A 9,790-nucleotide genomic window follows, 5' to 3' on the forward strand; every position below is an offset into this window, starting at 1 on the left:
ATTTATATATATATATATATATATATATATATATATATATATATATATATATATATATATATATATATATATATATGGTATTCAGAATTTTACATGTAGGCCTAATTAATGTTCTTGATTTGACAAATATACACTGCTCACAAAATAAAGAGAACACTAAAATAACACATCCTCGATCTAAATAAATGAAACATTCTTATTAAATGCTTTGTTCTTTGCATATTTAAATGTGCTGCCAACAAAATCACTCAACAAAAAAAAAAAACACTTTAAATTAAAGTGTTATGAGACTTTCAGGAACTGCAGTAACATGCATTCAAAAAATAGAAATAGGTGTCTTGCCAGTTTGCAGAGCAGGAAGTGCTCACTTGAAATTGAAATCACAATTATCATTGAAAAACAAATTTGTTAACCCATGGAGGTCCGGATTTGGAGTCACACTCAAAATTAAAGTGTAAAAACACACTATAGGCTGATCATACCTTGATGTAATGTCCGTAAACCAAGTCAAAATGAGGCTCAGTAGCGTGTGTGGCCTCCACGTGCCTGTATGACCTCCCTACAACGCCTGGGCGTGCTCCTGATGAGGTGGTGGATGATCTCCTGAGGGATCTCCTCCCAGACCTGGACTAAAGCACCCACCAACTTCTGGACAGTCTGTGGTGCAGCGTGGGGTTGGTGGATGGAGCGAGATATGATGTCCCAGATGTGCTCTGCTGGATTCAGGTCTGGGGAACGGGCAGGCCAGTCCATAACATCAACACCTTCGTCTTACAGGAACTGCTGACACACTCCAGCCATGTCAACTCTAGCATTGTCTTGCATTAGTAGGAACCCAGGGCCAACCACCTGCATATGGTCTCACAAGGGGTCTGAGGATCTCATCTCGGTACCTAATGGCAGTCAGGCTACCTCTGGAGAGCACATGGAGGGCTGTGTGGCCCCCCAAAGAAATGCCACCCCACACCATCACTGACCCACTGTCAGAGCCATCATGCTGGAGGATGTTGCAGGCAGCAGAACGTTCTCCACGGCGTCTTCAGACTCTGTCACGTCTGTCACATGTGCTCAGTGTAAACCTGCTTTCATCTGTGAAGAGCTCACGGTGCCAGTGGTGAATTTGCCAATCTTGGTGTTCTCTGGCAAATGCCAAACGTCCTGTACGGTGCTGGGCTGTGAGCATAACCCCCACCTGTGGACATCAGGCCTCACACCACCCTCAGGAGTCTGTTTCTGACTCTCTGAACAGACACATGCACATTTGTGTCCTGCTGGAGCTCATGTTGCAGGGCTCTGGTAGTGCTCCTCCTGTTCCTCCTTGCACACAGGAAGAGGTAGTGGTCCTGCTGCTGGGTCGTTGCCCTCCTACGGCCTCGTCTACATCTCTTGATGTACTGGTCTGTCTCCTGGTAGCGCCTCCATGCTCTGGACACCACGCTGACAGACACAGCAAACCTTCTTCCCACAGCTGGCATTGATGTACCATCCTGGATGAGCTGCACTACCTGAGCCACTTGTGTGGGTTGTAGACTCCGTCTCATGCTACCACTGGAGTGAAAGCACTGCCAGCATTCAAAAGTGACCCAAACATCATCCAGAAAGCTCAGGAACTGAGAAGTGGTCTGTGGTCTCCACCTGCAGAACCACTCCTGTATTGGGGGTGTCTTGTTAATTGCCCATAATTTCCACCTGTTGTCTGTTCTTTTTGCAGTACAACATGTGAATCATCCTGAATTTCTCTTTGGGATAAATAAAGTATTTTTCATTCATTCATTCATTTCATGTGAAATTGACTGTTAATCAGTGTTCCTTCCTAAGTGAACAGTTTGATTTCACAGAAGTGTGGTTGACTTTATTTTTTTGAGCAGTGTATATCCAATATGCATGAGTATAGCAGCAACACTTCATGCGGTGATGTTTCATCAAACTGAATAAAACAGTAGAAAAAAACATGCACAGAGGACATGTTTTTTTTTTTTAATAAAGGATAACAGTGATACAGGGGGAAGACACAAATGAGCTTGTACATAAATGAAGTAGTTATCTCATCATTTGGAATCACCTTTAATTTATCACCATGATCAGAACGGACCGCTGGTAAAAGGAAGGTATTTATATGGAAAATTGTGGCTGTTGTCACCTTTTATTTTTAAAAGGATAATTTCTGCCTTTATTCTGTCATGTGTTGACTGTACTTTGAGGGTGACAGAAGAAACAAAATCAGATATTTTCAAATAGTTACCGCTGGTGGGATCAAACCCACAGCAAAGTGAAAAACACAGCTTACTGCCACTCATTGCTCTGTTCTCTGACCACTCACCCACTAATGCCCCTACATTGTGGCTAAATAGTGTAGTGTCTGACATGTCTTGATTTATAATTATTCTGGTTTTGTTAAAAAGGTCTCAATTTCTGCTTCTGAACAAGATCATCATTCATTACAGTTCTAGATTAATTTAATGTGACACATACAGTTACGCAGCTTAGGTAAGGCTCAGGTAAGCCTGACGTTTAGCCTGCCCAGGACCAGGCTTGTTGCACTGGCTACTTTACCATGGTTACCAAGCCACGCGAGCCCTATGCCTTGTTTGTAGAACTGAACTCTCACTAAATTTAGCGAGGCTAACCAAAATAAGCCAGACTTTGAGCTAAGCCAGCTTCGCGGAAAACACCCCTAGAGAGAGAACTAATCCAAATACACAGGAGTACTTTAAACTGAGGACAGGATGAACCCAAAACACAGAAACTCTGACAAACATAAGACCCACATATGACAAGAATCAAACCAAAACTACAAGGTACAAGAACTACAGACAAACTAACATAACATCAACAACATAAAAACTAACACAGAAAACACACAGCAAAAATAACTCAGACTAACACGCACACACACAAAAAAAAACAAGAAATCCGAAACCCAGAAATACACATAACACAAAACCAAACCATCAGCACGTCTTGCAATGTAATGTACGTTATCACACACACTAATTTCCTCCTGCTGTACACTTTTCTCTTTACTTCTCACCACCTGGCCTCATATGACAGAGATCCTCACACACAGTACTCATGGTAGATTTAAAAGTGTATGAGTTTATTTTCTAACCACCAGAGGGCAGTGAAGCCTTTCTGTTGGCCTCTTTCTCAACTATAGGGACAGAGTACTTTGGGTGAGTCTCAAAGCTCCGAAGTTCCTTCCTTCCTCCACTTGCGTCCTAGTCCCTCCCACCAGAGATGCATGGGAGAGACACGAGGAAAGGAAGAGAGGAGAGGATGTAGGAGATTTGTTTTTAGAGCAATGGGACATCCTCTCCTTCGGAGCGTCACATGAAGCGACTTTTTTCATTGATGACAGCATCAGCTGATCACCTCTGGATCATCTGTCAGTCAGCTCTAACAGCTGTTTGTGCGTCTGCACATGTGCACTATGACAACTCTGTACAGTAGCAACAGTAACAGAGCTTTGTCTGTTCCTTTAACCTGTTAAACAAACATGTTACCATGAAGAAAACCTGCTCTGTTTATTCTGTGTGCTGTTAGAAGCTCACGGATCACTTTACCAGTAAAATGCGTAATTGTGAGATTATTTATTATCGATCATGAGCTTTATTTATTCTTTGATCATTTCCCTGGAAGTGCTGTACCCAGTTTTTTATTTATTTTATTGCATTGACCTGTGAGCTCATCACAGTGGTGCTTAAAGTCATCTGCAGTCTTTGATTAATCATAATTAGGGAGAGGAACAAACAAACATCACTTGTTATCAAACCATAATTGTTTTGGGGCCAGTCTTGGGAGAAGAGGATAATAGCAAGTGTGACCAAGATTTGAGAATAGTAAAAAAACATCATTGGATCTGTTAGCCTTAAACACACAAACAGAGGGCAGACAGCTGGAGAGAACTGGAGCAGTACAGAGTGTAGTCTCTGGCTTTGCATCATTGTTACGGCCGCCGCCGCATTATGAGTGGGCAGGGTTGCCATGTCTGCGAGATAGTGCTTTGTGTGTGTGTGTGTGTGTGGTGTGTGTGTCTCTCTCTCTCTGAGTGTGCTTGCGTGAGAGGGTGCTGCCCACAGGGTGCTGCGATTGGCGGATGGGCAGTTCGGCGAGACCAATCCACGTGGAGCAGTGGGCTCAAGAGACTGCAGACGCGGGCACTCAGGGGCAGACACTTTTGTTAGGCCTTTGATGATATGATGTTTGTTACGTGTGACGAGGGGAGTTTTGGTTGTGTTAGTTATTTTGTGTCTATCTCGCTCTAGGTTAGAGTTAATTTAAGTTGTAAATTTGTGTCTTTTAAGTAGCCACCTCCTCCCCATTCGTTTGTACACATCCCCTTTGATTAATTACACAGTTTTTTCGTTGAAGCAAATAAATAACTTTATTATTTACACCAGAACCGGGGTTTTATGTTGCTTCCCTTTCCCCTCACGAGTCGGGTTGTAACAATCATACACTCCTCCATAGATGATGTACAATTTCCTCTCTTTTGGGTCATTTTTCTTTGTTTCTGACATCAGTAATCCCATGATGTAGTTCCTTGGCTGGGACTCAACAGCTAATGAGATGCAGCAGGCACCAGACTTCTGAAATGTACCTGAGCCATCAGAGTTTCTCATGGAGTCATAATGTGGAATGATTTCTGAGTGCTGATGGGAGAAGAAGAATTACTGAGTTTGGTTGACCACCATTTGACCCTTAACTTGAGCCCTTTTTTTTTTTTTTTTTTTTTTTTTAGAAAAGCTTAAAAATCTGTCTTGAGACCAAGCTTATAATTATATTAATGACAACAATTTGATTTGGTTGCACACAGTCTGCACATTTTATTTTTTTTTATCCCTTTAATGGAATTTTTCCAATCCGAAAGATGAGGAAATACATTTGTCACAGGAAAACAATACTCATAAAAACTATTTAAAAATCTACTTGTAAAACTAAAAAAGTGCTTGTAAATCATTGTGGTGGTATACATTCAGATTATCTGTTCTTTTTTTGCATTCAGTGTGTGTTTTCAGGTCTTAAACATGTTCCCAGCTATTTTCCCAGGAATTTCATGTCAGGAGGATGCAGGTGACATGTCGATGAACTCCTGATGCCACATGTGCGTTTATACTGATTGACAGCTGACAAATGTAATGGTGAAAGCCCTCTTTCAGCTCTTGAATGGAAATCATGCTTTCAGAAAGGAGGCTGCCACACTCTGGAAAGCAGGAGTTGATTAAATGTGGAACATCGTCTCAATTTGCAGGATGTGGGAAACATGATTAAAATACTGTGCTGTCCCGTACAAAGCAGGATTCCAGGGGGGTATTCCACGAAGCTGGCTTAGCTCAAAGCCTGGCTTATTTGGGTTAGCCTCGCTAACTTTAGCGAGAGTTGGGTTCCAAAAACGAGGCTTAGGGCTAGCGTGGCTTGGTAACCATGGTAAATTAGCCAGTGCGACAAGCCTGGTCCCAGTCAGGCTAAACGTCAGGCTTACCTTAGCTGCGTCTCAGAGAAGGTCTGACAAGCTTCTGAAAGACGCCTTGTGAACTGCAGGTGTCACATTAAATTAATCTATAACTGTAATATTTGATGTTCTTGTTCAGAAACATAAGCTGAGACCTTTTGGTAGTCAGTGGCTGAGAGGTTAGAGAGTAGGACACAGATGCTCAGTGCTCTATGCTTTACTTGCGGCGTGGGTTCGATCCCACTAGTGGTAACTATTTAAAATGATCTGATTTTCTTTCTTCTGTCACCCTCAAAGTACAGTCAACATATAACAGAATAAAGGCACAAATTGTCTTATGATATAAAAGGTGACAACAGCCACAATTTTCCATAGAAATACCTTCCTTCACCGGAGGTGGGTTCTGATCATGATGATAATGTAAAGGTGATTCCACATGGTGACATAACTTAATGTAGTGTATTTAGATAAAGGGCACTGTATCACTGACACATCTCATCTGACAGCTGAATCATCTCTAATAAAAAAAAATGACATCTCATCTACATGTCTTTTTCTGTTGTTTTAGTCAGTGTTTGATGAAACATCACCCCATGAAGTATACAGGCCTATATATATGAACAGCTTTAATTTAATCAAGACCAATCTCCTCTGGGCCACAGCAGTGTGAGGAGCTGCAGAGTGAGAAGAAAAAGGTCATCAAACTCAGCAGAAACAGTCAGTGTTGATTTGACACAAAAGCATGATATTCTTGAACCAGCAGCGTCTCTGGCTTTATTAATTGCCACCGTATCACCCTTTTATGTAATTTTCACTTTGTAGTCATCATACGACTCCATGAGGAGTTTTTTCTCCGCTGAGGGAAGCGTCTCCGCTCTCGGTTTTGACATGATTTGGTCATTTCGACAATCGACACGTCGGGGCTTTTTATCTACCGCGGACGCGCGCTTAGCCGCAGCTTAGATCAGCCTGGCTTGAATAAGCGTCTCTGAAAATCAGCTGAGCCTCATTAGTGGAACGACTTGCAGCTAAGATTGAAGTGGCAGCTTATTCAAGCCACGCTTACCGGCGATAGCCCAGCCTTCTTTAGCCAGCTTCGTGGAATACCCCCCAGGTCACTCTAATTGTGAGACATAGTCACAGCTGACTTAATGAAAAAAGCTGAGTATTGGTCCAACCATGATCTGAAACTTTAAAAGAGTTATCCACTAGCTTCAGATTCATTCAGGGACAGAGACGTCTGGAACAAGGCAGTGTTTGAATACTTACTTTTGTGTCTAATTAATGATGATGATAATAATAATAATAATAATAGTAATAATAATAATAATACATTTTATCTATAGAGCGCTTCAAAAACTCAAAGTCGCTTTAGATTACAATGTTAAAAGTGCAGGTAAAAACAAGTGTACAATAGAAAACAGATAAAAGCAAAAAGGTGACAGTGTAAGGTAAAAACATAGTGCATCGAACGAGGGACTGAAACAAGACAGGATTATGGGTTGAAAGCAGAAATGGACAGCATTAGGACCTTATCCAGTGGTGTGTCCACTGGAGGTCCAGTCCTGGGTATGGGGCTCCCCTTTAGTTGTGGCCACTCATGCTCCCTCATGCCCCACATGCTACTCCATGTGGGGCACAGGCTCCGGGCATGGCCCCCTGTCTTCTTGCTGAACAACCACAGATCTGGCATTTTTAGTCTGCACTTTGCAGATGCTAATGGGAGGAGTGATTCTCCTGCTGTAAGTGGTAAATGGTAAATGTACTTGAGCTTATATAGCGCTTTTCTACTCATGGACCACTCAAAGCTGCTTTACACCACAGGCAACACTTACCCATCCACACCCATTGGCCCTTACATTCATTCACTGATGGACCACAGTGTTACTATCAGTATGTCCATCAGTATGTCTAAGACAGTCACACCTTTCATGCCCATTCACACACCACTGACGCAGCAGTGGGAGCAACTTGGGGTTAAGTGTCTTGCCCAAGGACACATCGCCATGCAACCTTCCGCTCACCGACCAAGCCCAGTGCTGTGGGATGGGACTTGTAGTTCACTGCTGGCTGGTAATTCAGGACCTCTCCAGCTTCTGTCTTCAGTCTCTTTGTGGGCATGTTAGCTAGTCTGACACGGTGAGATTAAATTTGAGGGAACAATAATCTGTCCATGCAGTGTGTGCAGGCATCAATAGAAACTAGCCTTGAGAGGTAACTTCAGATTTGTACAAAAGTGGTCTGTGAAGTTCCTCAGGTGGCCCCACAATGCTCCTTTCACATACCTGTCAACACGTCGTTTCTTTCCTCTTTGGTGGGTCTGAGTTAAAATGTAATCTCTCCTATCATCTCCCATTCCTCTCCTCTGCACCCTAAGAGAACAGAATGATGAAAACCATAGTTCCACATGTGAGAAACTGAAACAATTAGTGTGTCCCAAATACTGTGTACTCAAATTTTCAAATTGAGTGTACTAAGCATACTACATACTCACAGGCTTAGTGCGCAAATTTTGAGGGTGTAGTGCTGTCCCAAATCGCATACTGCCGAGTGCCATACTTACCGGGAATGATGACATGATGTCGCCCTCTTCTTCTACATCTAATTGTGACAGGCTTCCAGCGCACTTCCGCCAAACACCGCCACTATTTGCCTGCAAATTTTCAAAACCTTTTCAGTAGTATATTAAACACAGCTAATAACACGATCAGCGGTGTAGAGTTTATTAATGGGGGTCGGTGCAGCTGACTGAAGCTACCAAGAGAGCTACCGGGGCGCTGTGGCAGTTAAAATACATCCACAAATTAAACGTCTGAGTGGTGCTTCTGGTCATGTATTCACTGTGCAGGGTCTAACCCGCTTGTTATTATATTTGCCTGGTTCACCGGGTAATGCTAGGGCCCTGGTAACTGTTAGCCCAATGAGCTTTAGCATTCGAGATAGCTGTTAGCTCAACTAGCATTAGCATAGCCCAGTGTTTCTCAATCCTGGTCCTGGGGACCCCCTGCCCTGCATGTTTTAGATGTTACCTCACTCCAGCACACCTGATTCAAATGAATGGCTCGTTATCAGGCTCCAGCAGAGCTTGATGACGAGCTGGCAGGATGAGAGATAACAGGGTGTTGACATGAACGTGCTGTCTACTTCCTGGGTCACATCAGGAGACCTGGGCCCTGTTCTACGAAGCAGGATTACTCAGCGAGGCGAGTCTCCATGGCAACGTACGCTGAACGGCTAACCTGCTCCGGGGCAGGTTAGGTTCCAGATTGAACTCGCAGACTATTAAAACCCCGCCCACTGACCAATGAGCCCACACGAAAAAATGGCTCGTCCGTTCTTAGAGGATCCCGTGGACATCGGAGCCCGACCCACTCTCTTTTTCTGATGACCACCATTATGAAAGTTACCGGTTTTCCAGGGTGGGGTTGGTAGTACATGACACTTTCTACAGGTAGTTAAAAGGAATGAAGAACTCTCATTGCCGTAATAAGATCTTCAATGCCAACACTTCTGTTCCATGACAATATTTTATTGCCCGCATTAAAATTGTGACAGGAATTCATGTAGGGCTCATGTGGGCTACATATCACACAAAAAATATAAACACGATAGGAATGAACAAATGAATAATTTCATCTAAGAAATAAACTAGGTATGCTGCATGTTACAGTAAAAGTGCATGGTGAACAGTGCTGTTTCAGGATGATAATGGCACAAAATGTTTTATTTGCACTACACCACTACACTTACGCATTTAGACTGTCAGCAATTTTCTGCCAGCACTCCTTCCGTGCTTTAGCAGCGGCGACGTTGCTGCTTTTAACGTTAATTACATGTTTCACCTCGTCATACTTCCTCATGATCACCTCCTGCTCCTCCTGTGTGAAGTGTGATCCTTCTCTCTCCGGCCTGCTCTGACGCTCCAGACTGCTCCATGTTCGCGATTGGTCAGATGCAGCCGGCTCTGCCTTATATGTGTGCACGCGCTCATTGCCTAGCTGGATCCACTTATGAGGTTGATAACCAGCGTCGTAAAACCGTTTAAGAGACCGGCTACCGCGCTCAGTTCAGCGAGGTAGCTCCAAGGCTATCTCGCTAGACTGAACTTGCTTCGTAGAACAGGGCCCTGGTGGATGCGTGCTGTTATGTTGCTGTGAGTGATCTGACCAGCGTGGTGGAAAGGTGTGCTGAGTGACACACTTAGTGGGGTGTATTTTGTGTGTATGTGTGTATGCCAGTTTTCCACGTAGAATTCAGCATTTTCCTGGAGTAAAACAGCTCATGTTTTTTTTTGTCTGCACTGCAGCCTTCTGATTATCTGAAAGTATTTCAAGTCAT

The sequence above is a fragment of the Halichoeres trimaculatus genome, unplaced genomic scaffold, assembly GCF_033239565.1.
Source record: "Halichoeres trimaculatus isolate MK-OKI-2021-1 unplaced genomic scaffold, fHalTri1.1 fHalTri1_scaffold_7, whole genome shotgun sequence".
NCBI lineage: Eukaryota > Metazoa > Chordata > Actinopteri > Labriformes > Labridae > Halichoeres > Halichoeres trimaculatus.